Raw genomic sequence first — 21,333 nt, 5'->3', positions numbered from 1 at the left:
AGTGCTGAACCCACAGCCCAGAATTCAGAATGGCTCTCAGAAGTCAGGCAAGGCTCTCGGGCCATGCACAGCGATTCCTGAGCCCCGGCATTCGCTCAGAGCTAGGACTGACCATACATATCATTCCTGTTGTCGCACTGTTCCCCTAGTGAATCCCGTGGCTATGTGCAGGTCTCTAACAATTCACCTGGGCCTAACAACTCCTCAGTGTATTCCAGTCAGAGCATCCACAGCAAACTTGCCTGCCCCCACCTCCAGAGGACTGCTTCACCTGTTCCAGTCACCCAACCTCCCACTTGTCCTCCTTGAGGCCATTGCACTGATCTATGACACAAACATGGCAAAATCATTACCTCAGCTCAAAATATTTCACTGGCATTCCTCCTTGCCCAGGATTAAATGTAAGCACTTAGCCTGATGCACACATAAGACCCTTCTTATTCAGACTACCACTCTCCTACCTCCATCTCCTGCCACTCTCCACCTCACATATGATACCACTAAGTTATTTTTAGTAGTTTCTGGAATGTCCATGCTCCTCACACCATACACTTATTTATCTTTACACCCACCATGCCGACCCCATCACTTCTAGTTTGTTGTCCTGGCAAACTACTCTTCTTTGAAGTTTCAATTAAAATGCTATCTCCCCTGGAAAACTTTTCTGACTGTTCCATAGGTGAACTTAACACTCTCTTCTGTTTATACTCACACAGGGCATTTTGGCTAAAAAGAAAATCACTTTAACAGTGGCACCCTACCATTACTAGTTTTCTGCCTGCCAGCTAGATCTCACTGCAGTCCTGGAACACATGCCTTCTGAAAGGGCTTCACCTTTGCATCTTCCTATCCACAGAGTCTTTGGCAAAATATTAGGCATTTAATAAATTTGTACGACTTGGTCTAAGTAGCTATTTTGCCCTGGGTAAAGCTGTGCATTTAAGGTCTTAAGGATCAGAGTTAGTGACCCTGATCTTCCCTATTCTGATTTTATGGTTCAGGCCTAGAGTTAATGGTAAATGTCCTCATTGTTTCAGTTTGCTGAAACATTATGTAAACCCAACATCAGGCGGCTGTTTGACTGGCGACAAACAATTCTGCATTCCAGAGCATGCTGACCCTGTGGCCAGTTTGTTTGCTTTTCACTAACAAAGTGGCTCTCATTTAAAGTTCTGAAAGTTAAACCACATTTTGCGTTCCATCTTGCCCTGCCTCATAAAAATGTGTGTGTGTGCGCACGCATGCGCGTATGCGTGTGTGTGCGTGAGAGTGAAAGACAGAGAGACCGAAAGCCATGAAATTAGCGTGGCGGCTATGCTTCAAGCTACCTCTTATGCCCTGACCCAAAAGGGCACTGTATAAAGCCCATGCAATGAGGCATCAGGTCCGAAGGTGCCATGGTGGGCTGTCACTAGACTTAGCAGACCACCTGCTTCCAAAGTATTAACAAATATGGACAACATCCTTGACAGTTCTCCACTCCACTTTATTTTCTTCTTAGAGACATTACCTTCTTCACCCACCTGAGTCCACATAATTATATGTGCCTAACATTCTGGTCATGGTTAATACTCAATAAAGAGCAGTGTTAGGATTTAAGAAGTTGAGACTATTTCCCATAACCTAAGAATCTTCCATATAGTGAATATGCTTCTGTCATTTCTAACAACATAGCTACAGTATCACTTAATGTTATTATTTATAAATTTGCAACCATTATCCCACCCCATAGAAGAAAGAGGATCCATGGTTCTGTGCAGTGAGGGAATGCACAAGGACTCAAAGGCTACTGGCATACTTATGCTTAGACTTAAGGGACATCAGGCTGAAGGTGAGTAAGCATTTCCGGCAGGGTCTTGAGACTCCTTCCCCTGGCTGTTAGCATTGTTTTACTTTGTCTGGTCTGAACCAAAGCCAGCTGAATCTCCTCCAAGTTCCAGTTTTGGTCAGATCTCAGGAGACAGCCTGTCTGGTTGTTTAAAAACAAATATCTGCCTGCACATCCACCCCAACCTGATATCATGGCAGATCACTGATGCCTTGTGACCCCACCTGTGTCCCCATCTGTGATGGAGGGAGGGGTAAGGACATTAAGTGCTGGGATCTCCATAGCTGAGGTTACCAAACTACAAACAAGAGGTCCTGCATGCAGACAGTGAGACTACAGAGCTGGTTATGCTCTTACACAACCAGTCTCTCCCACCAGGCACCCATGTTGCCTTATTTCCCCTGTTTACTCATGAATGTCTCTTTCCATGGCCTCAAAACACGTGTGATTGTCTGCCACTAATCTGTGAGCTTACAGGGGGGCCTGATCCTGATCAGTTTCCTGAAAAGACAGGAGAGATTAAGAAGAGGGGAGTCTTCACTCCCAAGGAGTCTATAATACAAAGGTGGAGACAAAAAATACACCGACACGAACAATGGAATAGAGAGAGGAGGATTACTGTATCGTACACACAGAGAAGGGGCCTTTTGATCACTGGGTTTTTCTGCAATGAATGAGATCACCTTCAGAATGGCATGTAGGACCTGTTATCGAGGGGGCAGAGGTGGGGAGACTGGATTCAGTGTTTGAAATAATCCACTTTCAAAACATTTAAAAACATTTTGGAATTCAATTACAGCAACTTCAACTATTTTTCATTGAATTACAATTTGTAGTGAAAAACTGTCAAATTTATCATTTAAAATTTTTGTTTAAATGTTTAAGAATATGTATATCTTATTAACATAAGCTTTTCTCCTTTCAATCTGTGCCAATCTTCCTACGTCTGCCCATATATCTATTTATCTAAATTTCTCTTCTACCAGGAAACACAGAGCAAATTCTAATATTAATGCTAATCTCCAAACACTAATATAACAGAGGTATACAGCAATAAATATTGTAAACAATTCAGTAAAGAGGTAGGTAAGTGTGGGAGAAAGAGCTTGGTTATTAGAGAAAGGAGGCATTAATTTGATTGAGCCTGCTCCCTTCTCAGTATTTGAACTTGGAAAAAAAATAATCCTTATCTCATAGGGTTTTTTCTTTTATCTCATAGGTTTTTTTTTAATAGGGAAAAAGTATTAATGTACATAAAAGATCTAGCACAGTGTTACATATGCTATTTTAAGCTGCCTTGTATTTTTTGATTATTAGCTAGAAATCATTAAAAACCATGTAACTCCTGTTTTTAAAAGTTAGTGTTTTCAAAAACAAAAGAAACAGCAAATGTTGGTAAGGATGTAGAGGGGAAAAAAACTTCTCTTGCACCATTGGTTGGGAATGCAAAGTGGTGTAGCCACTGTGGAAAACAGTATGAGGGTTCCTCAAGAAATAAAAAATTGAATTATCATATGACTCAGTAATTCCACTACTGGATATTTACCCAAAGAATACAAAAATACAAATTCACTGAGAGATGAATGAATAAAGATATATTATACACGCACACACACACACACAATGTAATAGTACCCAGCCATAAAAAGAATGAAATCTTAAGATCTGCAACAACATAAATAGATCTAGAGGATCTAATGTTAGGTGAAATAAGTCAGAAAAAGACAGTATGTATAATTTCACTCATACGTAAAATTTGAGAGACAAACCAAAAACCAGACTCTTAACTAAAGAGAACAAACTGATGGTTGCCACAGGGGAGGTGGGTGGGGGCTGGTGAAAACAGGTGAAGGGCATGAAGAGTACACTTACCCTGATGAGGACTGAGTAATGTACAGAATTGCTGAATCCCTATGTTGTACATATGAAAGTAACATAACACTGTATGTTAACTATACTGGAATTAAAATTTTTTAAGTTAATAATTATTTATTAATTAAGTACTATATTTAAGGATGAAATTGTGCTCTCAGACCTTGTCCAGAGACAAGGGATAACCAGAACACCTGCAATGGGACAGGTTAATCAAAACTGGGTAGGTTTTACTGAGTTTCAGCTTTGAAGAGGAATTTGTGTTTGATGGAGGTTTACAATAGGAGGATTAGGGCAGCCCGGGTAGCTTAGCGGTTTAGCGCTGCCTGTAGTCCAGGGCGTGATCCTGGAGACCCAGATCCACCACATCAGGCTCTCTGCATGGAGCCTGCTTCTCCCTCCGCCTGTGTCTGCCTCTCTCTCTCTGAATAAAAATAAAAAAAAAATTTTTTTTAAATAGGAGGATTATGTTCTGACAGAAAATGGAGAAGACATGAGGAGCAAATGAGTGAGACTGGAAGGACAGGAAAACGCTGGAGACAGGAGAAATCAAATCCTTTAACTCAAACAAAAACCCTCAAGTCCTTGTGAAAAGACAGTATGGTATAATGGAAAGCTCAAGGGCTTGGCAATCAGCTGCTTCCAAATTCCTGGTCAGCCAATGGTAGTTGTATGGCCCAAGGCAAGGCACGTGACCTTTCTGAACTTTTACATCTTCACAGCAAAATCGCTGAATAATACCTAGCATTAAAGATTATAGATGATCTGTGTAAAGTGCATGACACAATACCTTGTCCACAGGGATGTTTAATAAATGCTTTATTATTACCTCTTAGTTATCATTAGCTACTGTAATCTCCTGGTACCAGGGTGAAGCAGATCCCTAACAAATTAAAACTAGCCAACTATTTTCCAGACAAAATAGGAGCAGATACTGAGGTAGAAAATAGATACTTGACAAGAAAAAAAAAAAATTTATAGCCATAGCAAGATCAATCAAGAGGGGAAAAAAAAAGGATAATATTGGAATATTCTGGGAAATGTTTTACTAAACTCACAAGGAATGAATTTTGGGGGAACTCGGTAGCTAAGCATCAGGAAATCAGAGTTCATCAGCTACATCTTATGACCCTTGGTAAGTGCAGCCATGTTCCAAAACAAAAGCGCCCAGAGGAAACACACAGAAAGAAAGCCAGGCTACAAAGTTAAAATTGCAGACATCCAATGAAGAAATTCATTATGTACCCAATATAAGAGCAGCAGATGATCTTTCTGTGGAGAAGATTAATATACTGATGTAAGAGGTGGGATTCTGGTCCCTGGAAAGGGCCATCCAGGTGGAGTCCGCGAGGTTCTCCTTTTCCCAGAGTTCCCCCATGAAGTCCCATGGTATACAACAGTGGTCAACAGCAGGACGGTTCTTAGAGACTGACTTAAAGACCAGGAAAAGAGATAAAACTGCAACAGTGGGGACCTGCAACGTTCCTTAAGAATTTCTCTGCAAAAGTTTTATTTCCTACAAGGGGTGAGAATGGGACCATTTCAGGAAAGACACCCCATTCATGAGTCCTGGATGCCAGATTCTGGACAAAAGATCATCTTATAACACATGGGAAAACAACAGAATGGAAACCATAAGCTCTGGCATCATCTAAAGTACACCATGACCTAAATCCGGCAAAATAAGAATATATCTTATGCACTGATAGATAATACAAGGCCTCCCTGTGTTCTCTAAACAGCTCTACTGTATTCAGCCTATAAATGTATTCTAGCTCTAAGAAGTTTTAAACATGTAATAATGATCTTCCTGGAATTCAGTAGAGTTTTTTGAGGCGGTGCTACAAATGGCCTAGCTCTCCTAATACAAACCAAACAAACACGAACTCTAACCTGAGAACTTTATACAGCTTATTCTGGTCACATACGTTAAATTAATTAAACAAGGAAGCCATTAGACTGAGGTGGCTTTAATGCCTTAGTAGCTTAGTAAGCAAACCAAAACCTAAGCCCATCAATGCCGCCTCAAGGTTAAGAAACTGAAACCTAAGGACAAGCAATCACAAACAGCCAATGAAGATTCCCAAGCTAGGCAACTGCTTAAGCCACAGCCAGTTGAATCATTCCTTTGCTTGCTTCCCAGTCTTCTCTTTGAAAGTCTTGCCCTCTGTCTCCTAACTACTCTAGTGTCATTTCTGCCCAATCAGAACCCCTATTTACTCAAGCAAACATTTTAATATGCCTCAGTTTATCTTTTAGCACAAACTCAATCCTGAATACCATCCTAGCTTATGGTCATGTTGTCTGACATTTAAAAAGGGAAATGTCCACAACAGCCAAACTGTGGAAGGAGCCTCGGTGTCCATTGAAAGATGAATGGATAAAGAAGATGTGGTCTATATATACAATGGAATATTACTCAGCTATTAGAAACGATGAATAATCACCATTTACTTCAACGTGGATGAAACTGGAGAGTATCATGCTGAGTGAAATAACTCAACCAGAGAAGGACAAACATTATATGGTTTCACTCGTACGGGGAATATTAAAAATAGTGAAAGGGATTAAAGGCGAAAGGAGAGAAAATGAGTGGGAAATATCAGAGGAGACAGAACATGAGAGACTCCTAACTCTGGGAAACGAACAAGGGGTAGTGGAAGGGGAGGTGGGCAGGGGGACGGGGTAACTGGGTGACGGGCACTGGGGGGCACTTGACGGGATGAGCACGGGGTGTTATACTATATGTTGGCAAATCAAACTCCAATAAAAAATATACAAATAAATAAATAAAAAATAAAAAGGGAAATATTTTAGAGACCATCTGGCCTATCCCACTGTACTCTCACCCTGTGACCATTTAAAATAAGGGAAGAAGGTGGAGTGATGTCCAACATCATAATGATGCTAATGGTTTTTTGTTTTTGTTTTTGTTTTGTTTTTAAGATTTTATTTATTTATTCAGAGAGAGGCAGAGACACAGGCAGAGGGAGAAGCAGGCATCATACAGAGAGCCTGACATCGGACTCGATCCAGGGTCTCCAGGATCACGCCCCAGGCTGCAGGGGGCGCTAAACCGCTGTGCCACTGGGGCTGCCCTAATGATGCTAATGTTGATCCTTCCCTCCATGAATGCTAACTAAAACATTTTAATGAGACTTAACAATATCCACATAGGTCACTCCTCCCAGCACGTATGAGTGACCAATGCTACTCAGTTATGATGGATAGAAAAACTGAAATGAAAGTGATTATGTCATGCTCTGTCACATAAGAAATCTATTCTGTGGAAGGTTGCCACAAATGTACAATGTGGATGTTCATATCAGACCAGAGATAATTTGGAAATAGGATGTGTGTCCAGTCACATGAAGCTCGCAGTGATAGCCCTCCAAGTAATTCATAGAGAAGCATTGTTTAAATTATCATTTTTATAGGGCTGTATTTTTAAAACTCTGAAGATATTTCACTAGAACGAATATTTCACAAAATGTCTAGAAGTCTGAAATCTGAGGAGAGCTTCCTCTCCTTCTCCTCCTCCCCTTCTGACTCCAAGACACCACCATTGGGGCACACTCGACTCTGAATCCCTAGGCCTGGCATGAGCCTGCAAAATCCACCATTTCGTTGCTCGCCCTGTTGGCCTCTCCTTATGTTCCTCTGCCACAAACCAGCAAGTCCTCCTCTGAGGCTTACTGGTCCTTTTGTCTGTCTTGAATAGATCTACTTTCACATCCTCTATATGCCAACAGCAAATGAATTCCACATTGCAACCTAAACCCTACCCAAATCCATACAAAGGAGTGGGCCATCCAAGCACCTACAATTTTCAGTTTATTAAATAGGACCACTAAACCAACATGGGAAAAAATTTCCCAGGGTGCTGCCAGTGAACTCAGCTCTCCATAAAATATTCTTCACACACTGACCAAATGTAAGCCCACTCCTGGCTCCCACCAATGTGTATATTTAAAATCACCCCACATTAGTCCCACCTTTTCCACAATCTTGAGATCCGCTGACAGAATAGCCACGGTCAGCACTGAGGGGCCCACAAAATGCAGAAACTTCAGAATGCGAGGTGTAGTATTATGTATCAGTAACAATAACAAGTGAATCACATTATTATCTCAATTTGAAACACTCAGTTAAGACTTCTATGAGTTGTCTGGTTCAAAAAAAAATTATCACAAAAAAAAAAAAGAGTCAGAGAAAGTGGGAACTACAGGAAAATGAGAAATGTTTTGCTACCATGATGGACAGGAAAAAATCTTAAATACATCTTGAACAAAACTTGATGACTATTTATGTAGTTTTTCCTAAACTTTGTAAATGAGAGTACCCACCACTACAAAAAATATGTGAGGTGGAAAGGCAATGTCAAAGTCTAAATGTTGTACTATATTCAAAATACAAAATAAACTCTAATTTTTAAATATAAACATAGGTCTGCAATTTTTTTTATTTTTATTTATTTATGATAGTCACACAGAGAGAGAGAGAGACAGGCAGAAGCACAGGCAGAGGGAGAAGCAGGCTCCATGCACCAGGAGCCCGACGTGGGACTCGATCCTGGGTCCCCAGGATCGCGCCCTGGGCCAAAGGCAGGCACCAAACCGCTGCGCCACCCAGGGATCCCCAGGTCTGCAATTTCTAAAGAGAAAATCAGCTTCTCCTGCCATTACAAAATGATTATCAAACAAATACTTGAAGAATATCCATTTGAGGGGCAATTGGCTGGCTCAGTTGGTAGAGCACGTGACTCTTGATCTCAGGGTTGTGAGTTCAAGCCCTAGGTTGAGTGAGAGATTACTTAAAAACTTAAGATATAAGATTATATATATATATATATATATATATATATAATCTTAAGATTTTATTTACTTACCTGAGAGAGAGAGAGAGCATGGGCAGGAGGAAGGAGCAAACAGAGAAGCAGACTCCCCACTCCCCGCTGAGCAGGGAGCCTGACAGGGTGCTCAATACCAGGACCCTGAGATCATGACATGAGCCAAAGGCAGATACTTAACCTACTGAGCAACACAGGTAACCCAGAATATTTTTCTGAATCTTAAAAAAAAAAAAAAAAAAGCCACTTGAAGGTTGCCAAATTATAGCCCTCCTCCCAGAATCCTTCCCACCCATGCTTGGTCCCGCTCTGACCCCAGCCCCATTTTATGAGCACACCCACACAGAACATCAATCTTAGCTCTTCTGCTATTTCCTCCTGTGCCTCACAAGTGGCCCCCCCACCCTGCTTGCCATTTCTCTCTTGATTCTATTTCAAAAGCAGAAAGGTTTCTTTCCTTTTCAAACTGCTTCTTCCTCAGCTCCCACCATTTAATTTTGGTTTTATCAATTACTTCTTCCCTTGCCTCTTCGGTCTACCATTCTCTATTTAAGTACTTCCTCCTGAGTAACACCATATGGGCCCTAACACACCCATTCTCCCTTCCACAGCACCCTGTCTTACCAGTCTCCTGCTGTTCTGCATATCATCGCCAAACTTTGAAAGCAACAGTCTATTTGAAAGACTAAATGACCTTTATTTCCTTACCACTTCCACATGATTTAACCAAAAATGCAACCAGGCAGCAAGTATGTGAGCATGAGGCTGAGTGCATCTCAGGCAAATTGGTATGGGCAGCCCCCACCTCCCGTACTCCCCTGATTCAGGGTCTCCAGCCAATATCCCATCTGAGAGGAATGGGGGCCCAGGGTGGCCACATCGCTTAGGTTTGGAATTTGGAATTTTTATATGAAAGCTAATAATATTGAAATCAGTTTTCTTAAAAGTCATGAACGACTGACCACTCTGCTGCCATAAACAATGGCCTTTCTCACCTCACCTTCCTGAACCCTCGGTGAGCAGCAGGTGTTATCACAAACCCCTGTATTAAGCTGCCATAGCTACGATTCTGTTGCATGCACCCTCTCCTCACTGTTGTCTCCTCTTAGGCTTATCTTGCTTGATGATCTTTTTTCCTTTTTCAAAAACCTCTCACTGCAAAGATCATGTAGCATCTGGGCTCCAACTACTCCCACCACAGAGCTCCCCCCAGAATCTTCAGCTTTACTCATGAATTCCATTCTCAAATGTCTATATGTTGGGTTCAAGGACCCCCAAAACACCCTGCACGGACTCAACCTCTTCCTTAGTTGCCACCAAATCCAGTCATGCCATCTCTCCCTTCTTAGCCAACCAGTCTCAAAACTTCACCAACTGCTTCCTCTCCTCTGACACCCACTTCAGCCATCACTTCTGTTCCCTTTGCTAAATTTACCATGAATATCTCTTCTTCCCCTTTCCTCCTCCTGGGCTTTCATTAGCTCTCAGCTGGACAACTAATCCCAGAGCCTGAAAACCCACCTGCCAGGCCCAGCTCCTTCAAAGCTTCACTTCCACTGTGCTGCTAGATTCTGCTAGATCCTGAGGGCCTCAAGTCCTGACCCTCCTGCGCTCACAATTAAATGTTCCCCACTACTGACCAAATTGGAACTCAAGACCATCTGCCAGCTGACCCTCCCCCTACCACTTCCTTTCAAACGCCAGAGCATTTCAACCAAACTTCCTTACCCGTTTCCTAAACACACTTCACTCTCTAAGCCACTGTCCTCCCTTGCCTCTATCAAAATCCAAAATGGCAAGCAGAGTACTCTGTAAACCACCCCATTGCCTCCTGACGAATATAACCCTTTTCTTCCCTGAAAATCTTATAACCCTCTATCTATTCCTCTGGCAGGACTTATCACACTAGAGTCTCCGTCAGAGTTCATGGGGCATGTGTTGTCTCTGGGACCGTGGGCTCCTCAGTGGCAGGGTTGGCTCTCATTTGCCTCGGACTCTGCATCACACTAGAAGATCAATGTCCATATACTATTAAGGACCAGGTGACTGTCTACACCGCTGATAACAATCACATCATAGGTTTTCACCACCTGGGGTTGAGTCTAGTTGTAAGAGAAAGTGAGGCTGACTTTGGAGGCTGAGACCGTCTTGGAATTAGAGTGATGTATATATACATTTGCAGTGGAGTTTCAGGTGCAAAATTGCACAGGTCAAGTGAACTTTCACTACTATTTCCAATTCTCCTTCCAATCTGATATTCCAGCTACTGGGTAGTCCCCAGGACAACAAGTTCCATCCTCCTCCACCACTGCCCCCTGCATCCTGCCCCAGGTGCTCCGTCCATTACATTACTTTGGACGTGTCCACCGCCAGGCGTCAGCCCTAGCATCTTATCCACAACGCTATCTGAACTGCAAAAGTTCACTTCCTTCTTCAAAATAAATGGGGTATGTGGGCAGCCCGGGTGGCTCAGCGCCGCTTTCAGCCCAGGGCTGATCCTGGAGGCCTGAGATCGAGTCCTGCGTCGTCGGGCTCCCTGCATGGAGCCTGCTTCTCCCTCTGCCTATGTCTCTGCCTCTCTCTCTCTCTCTCTCTCTCTGTGACTATCATAAATAAATAAAGAAAAAAATATTTAAAAAAATTAATAAATAATAAATAAATGCGGTGTGTTTTTAACGGAAACACCAATACACCACACACGGTTAAAAATAATTCAAACGGGTCAGCTCCAGTGGCGCAGCGGTTTAGCGTCGCCTTCAGCCCGGGGTGTGATCCTAGGGTCCTGGGATCGAGCCCTGCGTCGGGCTTCCTGTGAGGAGCCCCTTCTCCCTCTGCCTGTGTCTTGCCCCTCTCTCTCTCAGTCTCTCATGAATAAGTAAAATCTTTAAAAAATAAAATAATAATAATAATAATAATAATCCAAACGGAACGACCGCTCTGAGTGAAATACTGAATGAAAAGTCTCCTTCCCAAACACCGTAGTTCCTCAGTCGGGAAGTCTCTCGGTCCCCTGAAGGGTAACCACTATACCATTTTGGGGGATACCCTTCCAGAAGTTTCCCCCCCTCTCACAGATACATAATTACTTTTTAAAAAATATATATATAGCCACAAAAAAACACAATGCATACTCTTGTGAGATTTCGATTTTCGTTCTTAACGTACTTAGTAACGTATGACTTAAGGTCAACACGTGCTAGCCCCTAGAACGGCTCCTGGCCCACAGTAAGTGCAGGGCGTGTGTGTGTATCAAAGGACAGCCCACAACTCAAGGATTTATACCAGAGAACCCCGGATGCACCCCCCTCCCCAAGAAAAAAAAACCCAGCGGGGTTCTCCTGGGCAAGAGCTAGGGGGTGCTTCCTCCCCCTCACGTTCCCAGAGGACTTGGCCATCACCTCCCCCCGGGCGGCATCTGGAGGAAATGGGGGCCCCGAGGCTCACAGTCCCTAAATAAATCCCACCGACACCCCCCCGCGCCCCGCCCCCACCAGGTCCAAGCAACACACGGAGCAGCAAAGGCTTCATGAAGGCTTCAGCTGCCGCTGATTTCCAAGCGCAGGGAAATCACCTTCTCGTGCTTTCATCTGCCGACGCGGCAAGGACCCACTGGGCCAGACGCGGTTCGCTGTGTGGAACCAGCGCGCCCGAAACTCGGCGGCGGCGGCGGCGGCGGTTCTAGAAGGGAAGGGGCAGCCCGTGCACCCGGCTGGGTCCCGGCCCTCCCGGGGCCCCCTAATTAGGGGCACTCACAGGAGGTGTGAACTCAGGTGTCGCGCCGGCGAGGACACTGCCGCGTGTGCCGGCGGCTGTGGGAGGGGACCGGAGACGTCCTCCCCGCCCCCCTCAGGAGCAGCGAGTTGCACCCACACAACTTCGAACGCCCTGAGGGACGCAGCCCGCCTCTGCCGCACGCACGCACCAACCCACGCACGCTGCACTTCCGGTTCATTTGCATACCCGAGGAGCCTTCTGGGAGCTTCTCGGCCTACCCAGCGTGTTCGCCATCTCCAGCTCCTCTGCACGCATGCACGCACGCTGCACTTCCGGTTTATTTGCATACTCGAGGAGCCTTCTGGGAGCTTCACGCGGCCTCCCGAGCCTGCGCCTTGTCACCGGGCACCGGGTGCGGGAGGGCTGGGCCCTCGGGAGCAGGGCCCCGGGGAGTGTTCGGGGAGCACTGAGGTTCGGGCGGGGTGGGCCCAGGGCATGCTGGCGATTCGAACGCTGCTCCAGGACGGTTAGTTGGGGGTCGGTTAAATGCAAGCCCCGCGGGGGCGGCTCCCCGAGCACGTGCACCCCTGTAGGCTCGAGGACACCTGTGCGCGCACCGGGAGCCGCTCGGCAACTGAAAAGTGGGGGAAACCGTGGCGCTCCCGTGTCTCGCGGGGAGAGGAACCCGAGATGCTTGACCCCTGCGGGCTCCTCGCTTGGGAGGCTTAGCTGGGGTGAGGGGCTGGGTCACCACCCGGCCTTAGACCCCCATCCTCGCCACCGCCTCGCTCACACGCCCCGAGGGGATAGCAGCCGACAGGCGCCCCCACGCGGGGGGGGGGGGGGGAGAGGAGCCTGCTTGACCACTGTAGCTGATGCTTTTTTTTTTTTTTTTTTTTTTTTAAGATTTTATTTATTTATTCGTGGTAGACCTAGAGAGAGACACAGAGACACAGGTGGAGGGAGAAGCAGGCCCAGGGTCACGCCCCGGGCCCAAGGCAGCCGCTCCACCGCTGAGCCCCCGGGCGCCCCAGCAGCTATAGCTTCTTAAGGGGGTGGGCTTTTCACTGAGCCTGCCCTATAAACTAGGCCGCAGCCCCCCTGTCAATGAGAATATTTTTAAAAATGCAGGAAGAAGTTGGGTAAAGAGGGCATACTTGACTTAAATTGGCACCTGGGCCAACGGAGCTTCAGGGGCTACTGAAGAACCTCACCTGCGCTGGATCAGAACAAGGAGAAACTTTTCCGAGCCAAGTAATAATCAGGCCGACCTCCTAGAGCCTTGGGTGTGAACATAAAGGCGAGCGTCCAAAGACCGCGGCAGGGTCGGACCAACCCCCCCCCTCCCCCCCAGGAGGGCCCGGGCCACACCGGGACAGCCTGGCAGGGCTGGAATGCAGCCGAGCATCGTGCTGATGGCAAGCTGACCCCGGCCCCCAGGCACAGATGCCAGAGAAAGAGCAGTGGGACAGAAGCTTAGGGAAGGGATCAGACACTCTCCAGGGAAGGATGGATGACAGCTCCGTGCAGCTGTCTGGAAAGTGCAGGGCTGTCGAGCTGTTCCAGTGACTTTAGGGAATTAAGATGTTTGGGGCAGGAGTTCCCAGACAAAACACTGAATTTAGTCTAGCTTCCAGTTGCTCAGACCAAAAACTTTGGTGTCATTTTTGACACCCATCTCCTCCACCGTCCCGCCAACATCCAGGCTACCAGGAAATCGTGTGGGCCTTATTTTCTCAATGTATCTGTTTCTGTCCATTTCTCACCACTGCTGCTGCTATCTATCACCCTGGCCCAAGTCGTCATTATCTTTCACCTTGATTACCGAAATAACCCCCAGGGTCCTTGTTTCCATCCTTGCTCACCTACAGCCCACGCAGCAGCCAGAGCGATAGTTTTGTAAGTGATGAATCACTAAATTCTACCCCTGAAACTAATACTACACTGTATGCTGGAATTTAAATAAAAACTTGGAGGGCAGCCCAGGCGGCTCATCAGTTTAGCGCCGTCTTCAGCCCAGGGTGTGATCCTGGAGACCGGGGATCAAGTCCCATGTCGGGCTCCCTGCGTGGAACCTGCTTCTCCCTCTGCCTGTGTCTCTGCCTCTCTCTGTGTGTGTCTCTCATGAATAAGTAAATAAAAATCTTAAAAAATAAAACTTGGAGAAAAAAATATGTGAGCAGCAAAAGTAAATAAACAGATAAATAAAATGTTAAGTCTAATAGCAGTGTCCCTTATCCACTGGAAGCCCTGTGATAGCTCCCCTTCTCAGACGAAAAGCTAAAGTCCTTCCACTGCTTTACAAGGTCCTCTAGCATGTGGCCCCAATGGCCTCTGGGCCCTCACCTCTCCTCCTCCTCTCAGCCTCTCTCAGTACAGACACACCGGCCTCCTCATCCGCCTGGAACTTGACCAAGACCACTCCTGCCTCAGAGACTCCCTCAAATATGGTTCCCTCTGCCTGAAAATCTCTTCCCCAGATATATTAACAACTCACCTCCTCAGCTCCTTCAGGCTTATTTTCAAATATCAACTTCAAAAAGCTCTACCCTGTTTAAAATTATGAGCACATACAAATTCCACTTAAACTCTTTTTTTCATATCATCTATCACTTTCTAATGTTATATATAAGCACATTTACACACATTAAATGCATTTATTATACTTTTATTACATTTCCTACCTGTCTTTCCCCACACTAAAATGCAAAGTTCCTTAAGCACAAGAAGTTTTACATAATTTGTTAACTAGTGAATTCTTTGAGCCTACTAAATTGTCAGGCATATCGATGGCTCTCAACACAAATAGTCTAAATAAACAAATACAGTCATTTAAGTCAAAAGCCATTGAGTGGTTCCTTTGTCAGATCAGGAGCTCCTCCACGGTAGGAAATGTGGCATCCATCTATTCACACATGCAGTATTTATCAAGCACCTAATCTATCCCAAGCACTATGCTGGAGTCTAAAATGCAATGGTGATCAAAACATGTACAAGATCCTGCATTCATAGAACTTACAAATTAGTGACTGGAGACAGATACTCAACAAGTAACTGTACAAATGAGATTACAACTGACTACCATACCTTTAAAATGGTCCAGGAAAAACTTTATGTTTTGTATTGGGTTGGTAGTAGAGGAGATGGAAAGAGCTGAGCAGATTAAAGATTATTTAGTAGAAAGAACATAATGGGAGATGTCGACATATTAGATGCAGTTGGGGAGAATACATGACAAAGTCCCAAAGTTCTGGTTTAAGTAACTGAGTGGATTAAAGTGCCCTTTGCAGGATGCCTGGGCGGCTCAGTGGTTGAGCATCTGCCTTCAGCTCATGATCCCAGGGTCCTGGGATCAAGTCTTCCACTGGGCTTCTCACAGGGAGCCTGCTTCTCCCTCTGCCTATGTCTCTGCCTCTCTCTGTGTCTTTCATTAATAAACAAATAAAAATCTTTTTAAAAATTAAAAAATAAAGTGCCCTTTGCTAGATTACTGTAGTGGGTTGAATAATGTTCCACCAAAGATATCCATGTTCTAATGTTTGAAATTTGTAAATGCTATCTTACCTGGAAAAAGGATATTTTCATGTATGATTAATTTTTTAAATTTTATTTATTTATCCCAGGACCCTGGGCTCATGACCTAAGCCAAAGGCAGACGCTCAACTGCTGAGCCACCCAGGAGCCCCTGCAGGTATTTAAGGATCTTAAGAACAGGAAATTATTCTGGATTATCTGGGTGGGCCCTAAGTGCAATCACATGTAATCACATGTATCCTTATAACGCACGTATCCTCCCTCATAAGAGAGAGATCAAAAGATACAAACACACAGAGGAAAAGGCAATATGAACTTCTGGAACCACAAGAGATTTGAAGATGCTGGCCTTGAAGATTGGAGTGATGAGATCACAAGCCAACTCTGATGGTTAATTCTGTGTGTCAACTTAACTGGGCCACAGGTTGCCCAGACATTTGGTCAAACATCATTGTGGGTGTGTCTCTGACGGTGTTTCTGGATGCAATTAACATTTGAATCTCAAGACTGAGTGAAACCGATTGCTTCCCTAATGTGGGTGAGCCTCACCCAATCAATTGAAGACTCGAGTAGAACAAAAAGGCTTAGAGGGAATTCCTCCAGCCTGACGGATGGGAGCTAAGACATTAGTCTTCTGCCCTCAGACTAGAACTTACACCACTGATCCTCCTGAGTATCTACTCGCAGATCTTGTAAACTACTCACCCTCCATATTTGCATAGACCAGTTCCTTCTTCTTCTTTTTAAAATGTATTTATTTATGAGAGAGAGCATGAGCAAGAGAGAGGGCAGGAACCAGGGGGCAGAGGGAGAGGGAGAAGCAGACTCCTCACTGAGCAGGGAGCCCATCGCAGGGCTTGATCCCAGGAACCTGAGACCTTGACGCAAGCTGAAGGCAAATGCTCAACCAAGGGAGCCACCCAGGCGCCCTGCCAGTTCCTTCTAATAAAACCTCATACACACTATTGATTCCATTTCTCTGAAAAACCTTCACTAATGCACCAAGGAATGCTGGAAGCCATCAGAAAATGGGAGGGCCAAGAAACAGATTCACCTCTAAAGCCTCCAGAGGAGCTGTGGTCCTGCTGACACCTTGATTTCAGCCCAGTGAAACTGATTTTCGATTTCTGGCCTCCGGGATTGTGAGACTATAAACTTGTGCTGCTTTAAACCAATCTGACTATAGTAATTTGTTACAAAAGCCACAGGAAACTGACACAATGGGAATCACAATAAGAGGAGATAGAGAGGCATCAAGATTGGGTTTGGAATGTGTAATCCTGGATGCCTATCACACACCTAAGGGAGAGACAGGCCAAATCAGGATTTGACACGCAGGTATGGAACTGATGGAATGGGCTAAGCAGGTGTCTAAACCCTGGGTCCCAGGGACTGGAAAGTATAAAAAATGGAGTAAAAAAAAGAAAGACAGCTGAGCACCACATCCTGAGGCACTCCCAACAGCGAGAGGTCAGAAAGGAAAACCTGAGAGAGAAATAGGAGAGCACAGGGTCTTGGGGGCTGACAGAGGTGTTTTTGAATTACAGGGTCATCAACTCGGGAACAGAAGCCAGTGTGGAGGAGATTTGAGAGTGAATGGTTGATGAGGCAGAAACAGCCTGTGTGGGCAACTTACTCTTGAAGTGTGTTTGGCTTGGAAAGTAAATAAAGAGAACAGATAGTTGCCGGGAATATGGGATGATCCGGGGAAGATTTTTTTGTTCTTATTTTAAACAGGACAGTTTAGGGCATCAGGGCATCCTGTGTGCTTTGGGAAATGATTCAAGAGAATAGAAACAATCGGAAGTGCAAAAGAGGGTGAGGTTGCCCGCTGAAGCTGGAGAAGGCTGAAAGGGGAAGCATGCAGAGAGCAGGTCACAATCCAGGCTGATATTTAGGGTTGCTGGGGGATAATTTTAAAAGCTTGATGCCCAGCCTGCACCCAAGACAAATGACATTAGATTTCCTGAGTTCGGACCCAGATGCTGGGAAACCTTCACAGGTGATTCCAAGGAGTGGGCCAGGGCCTTCAGAGCACAGTCAGAAGTCATGGCCTTGAATCCAGGGAGACTCAGGCACAGGCGCAGGTCGGTTTGGAGGTTTGGTGGGCATAAGTTAGGGAGAGTCCACCTTCACCTCTGTGTTTTCAAAATCCAAGACAGGGTCATGGGCTAAGTATGTACTGAGCATATAATGAAAGCAGGGGAAGAGTGAGAACTGAAGAAAGGGGGAAAATGTTCATACTGAGAGTGGAAAAGGGAAGAGGCCCCAACTGGGGAAATGTGGTAAGAGTGCTAGAAACAGCTGTGGATTCTAGAAACATCCCTACCATCCATCCATCCATTCTGCTGTCATCTGTCGGAAAGACACCAAACGAGACAGTAAGGATAAAACGTAAGCTAGACCCTGTCTTCACAGATTTCACAATGCAATTGAGAAGGGACCCATATATGGAAAGAGAAGATTCAGGAACTGTAACCCAATCAAAGGGAGAGTGGGGACTCTAGTCCTTATGGGGACAGGAGGCATCTCCTTCCATAACAATACTTGGCACCCTGGATGCTCCTGACCCATGTTCATTATACTCCAAGAACTTTACTGTTGTGGGGGAAGAGACAACATAAAATTGACGTGACATGACAATTCGGCTTTTATTCTCCAGGCATGACTACAGCAGCTGCAACACAGTAATGACCTATCAGGAGCACAGTGTCACAGGGCTTCTCCAAGCAGGAGAAAGTCTCAGAGCTGTCAGAGGGGGCGCCAATGCAGAGGTCAGCATGGCATCTCCTACACGGTAATTTCCATGTGACATTCAGAAAGTGGTCACTAGATGGCAGGATTAACATTTGCAAAATAACTGCCAATGGCTGGATACCGTGTAGGAAGGAATCAGATACCCTCTGGAGCCCCAAACCAAACTTCCCAGCCTTTTCTGTGCTACTGTGACCAGCAAGGAGAAGAACAGTAAATAATGACGGTTTTAGGTCACCGTTTAACGTGAAGTGATTAACCCATGGCTATTTAGTTTCGTGTACTCTAGCCTCTAGAACTACGTTGTCCAATACTACTAGTAGTCAATACTAGTCACATGGACTTCTTGAGCACTTGAAGTGTGGCTAGTGCAAATGAGAAAGTAACAGCTTTATTTTCTTTGATTCACGTAATTGTAAAAGCTGATGTTCAATTACTGCAAAACTTTCAATTATGCTTGGAACAACTTGGATATGTCAATCTCCGACTTTTCAACTATGAATTTTCTAATACCTAAAAACAGACCGAGAATTTCCAAAGAAAATGTACTGTGAAATTGAGATGTGGTGTAGGTGTGAAATACACATAATGAAAAATAAAAGGTAAATATCTCGCTAATATTTTACATTGACTACCACGATTTTTACATTGCATGGAATTCGATATACTATTTTGATCTACTGGACTAAATAAAATACATGACAAAAATTAATTTCACCTAGTTTTTGATATTTTAATGTATATGTTTTTGTTTGCTGTAACAGAATACCATCAACTAACTGGTTAGTTTAAACCACAAACATTCACTTCTCATAGCTCTGGAGGCTGCAAAGCCTAAAGTCAAGGTGCTGACAGATTCAGTGTCTGATGAGGGCCCTCTTCCTGGTTTAGAGACAGCTACCTTCTTATTCTATTTTCACTTGGCAGAGAGAGAGAGAGATCATCTCTCTTGTGTCTCTTAGCAGGGCACAAATCACATCACAAGGGCTCTACCCTCATGGCCTAATTACTTCTCAAAAGCCCCACCTACAAATACTATCAGATCAGGGATTCAGTCTTATTTACGTGGTTCCCACTGTTTCTCTTGGGCACTGTTGTTCAGAATGATGTGTTGAGGTCACCTAAGCAATGGGGGTTCCATTTAATGAGATGACATGGGAGACTGGGAGAATGTAGGACACGAAAGTGGCTAGGGAATGAAGCTGTTCTGGGGGTCACAGAGCAGCAGACTGGTATTTCCCCACCTTGCTCTGCTCTTGAGCACGACACCCTGACCAAAGGGGTATTTTCCATTTCTAACCCAAGGGGACAGTAGATTCAAGTTCTAGGGAGACATGGTAGCTAGACAGTCTTTCAATTTCACCAGAACCTTTCCTGTATACAACCCTCCACTTCTACAGCTGGATCCCTCTCTGTTCTCAGAGGCACTGGTCTCAATTCGGATCCTGTCCTAAGGGAGGTTTTTCAAAGGGAACGTGGGGCTGTGGGGACAGAGAACAGACTTAAAATCTTCTTCAAAACTTTGGGAAAAGCTAGTTGTTCTGATGGTTGTCTCTTTTCTTTTTTTCTCTTCTTCAGATTTCCCTGTCACCTTCCTTCTCCTGTTTTACCTCTGGTGCCAGACTCCTTAGGTTCAAGCCCTGTCTCATACACATTGCTAAATGACCTTGAATAATTTATTTAGCTTCCTTGTGTTTCTTTACCCAGAAATGACTATGCAGAGTGTAGTCATAAGAATTAAATGAAAAAAAAAAAAAAGTATGTGAAGTACTTAAAACAGTACCTGGCAATAATAAACACTATGTGCTAGTTATCATTATTATTTTTTTCATAAAGAGTTGACACTCCAAGTCATAATTAAAAAAAAAAAACACCTAAAAGACAAAAATATTTCCAATCTCAATTTTGCCATTGAAAGTATAAAGAAGAAAGTGACAGATCAATAAAAGGCATATCTGTTCTGGAACAGGCGGTTTTCCTGGTAGAGTTTTAGGTTGGGAATGGGCCACCTCCTGCCCTGGGAAGCACCCAGAGCCTCAGGTATCCAGATTCCTCCATTCTTCTGTCTCCAGCAGAAAAACAGCCTGATGCTTGATCAGCGTGTGCAGAGCAACCTGCACGGTCTTAACGGTGCTGCTAGCTCAGACATTCATATTAGCACATTTCGATATCACAGCTGACTTCTCCAGACCCTACAAAACTGCACTGCCCCTGCTCAGGCTATCTTTCTCAGAAAACCGCAGCTTGGGATAGCTCTAAGACAATTCCATTGGTGGCTCTGACATTATTGGCTCATGCTAATATGAAACAAACATTTCTTTTTTGTCATTTGTTTGGTTTATTTTTGGCTCTTGAATTCTTACTGTGCATATGTTTCAAAGCTACAAGTCAGCCTCACTTTACACAGCAGATATATGTACAGTTAAATTTTGAAAAACCAGGTTTTCAAAAAATATGCACTCGATTTTGTTATAGTTTAAAGAAGTGTGTGCAGTGCAGTCATGGATAAATAAATGGAGTCCTTTGTTAAAATAAATCTTTCTATTTCATCAGTGAAACAAATTTCAATTTTTATGGTAGATTTTTTTAAAATGAATGAAAGTATATTTAGAAAGTGAAAAGGAAGTTTTAGAATTTCCTCTTTCTTCTTCCCTGTTTTTTTTTTTGTTGTTGTTGTTGTTTGTTTCTTAATAGTCCTGAAATGGAAAGAAACTGTGTTCCAAAGAGGAGGACTATGCTGGACCTGAAGCTATACTTGCAATTTTCCCATTCTTGGCCATTG

General features: G+C 44.4%; 1 protein-coding gene across 20 annotated transcripts in view; it reads right to left on the bottom strand.

The window, feature by feature from the left end:
* The window catches only part of LOC144314196 (uncharacterized), a 492,303-nt gene extending 479,855 nt beyond the window's left edge, over positions 1-12,448 (bottom strand). For 18 of the 20 annotated variants that reach the window (XR_013379994.1, XR_013379980.1, XR_013379993.1 and 15 more), the window contains exon 1: positions 12,303-12,448. The gene's annotated coding sequence lies outside the window, so the exon portion shown is untranslated. The other 2 variants (XR_013379997.1, XR_013379990.1) reach the window with 1 other exon arrangement.
* Between the last annotated feature and the right edge of the window lie 8,885 nt (positions 12,449-21,333).

This window comes from Canis aureus, chromosome 5 (assembly GCF_053574225.1).
Source record: "Canis aureus isolate CA01 chromosome 5, VMU_Caureus_v.1.0, whole genome shotgun sequence".
In the NCBI taxonomy this organism is placed as follows: domain Eukaryota; kingdom Metazoa; phylum Chordata; class Mammalia; order Carnivora; family Canidae; genus Canis; species Canis aureus.
This window is presented reverse-complemented; position numbering and strand designations above follow the sequence as displayed.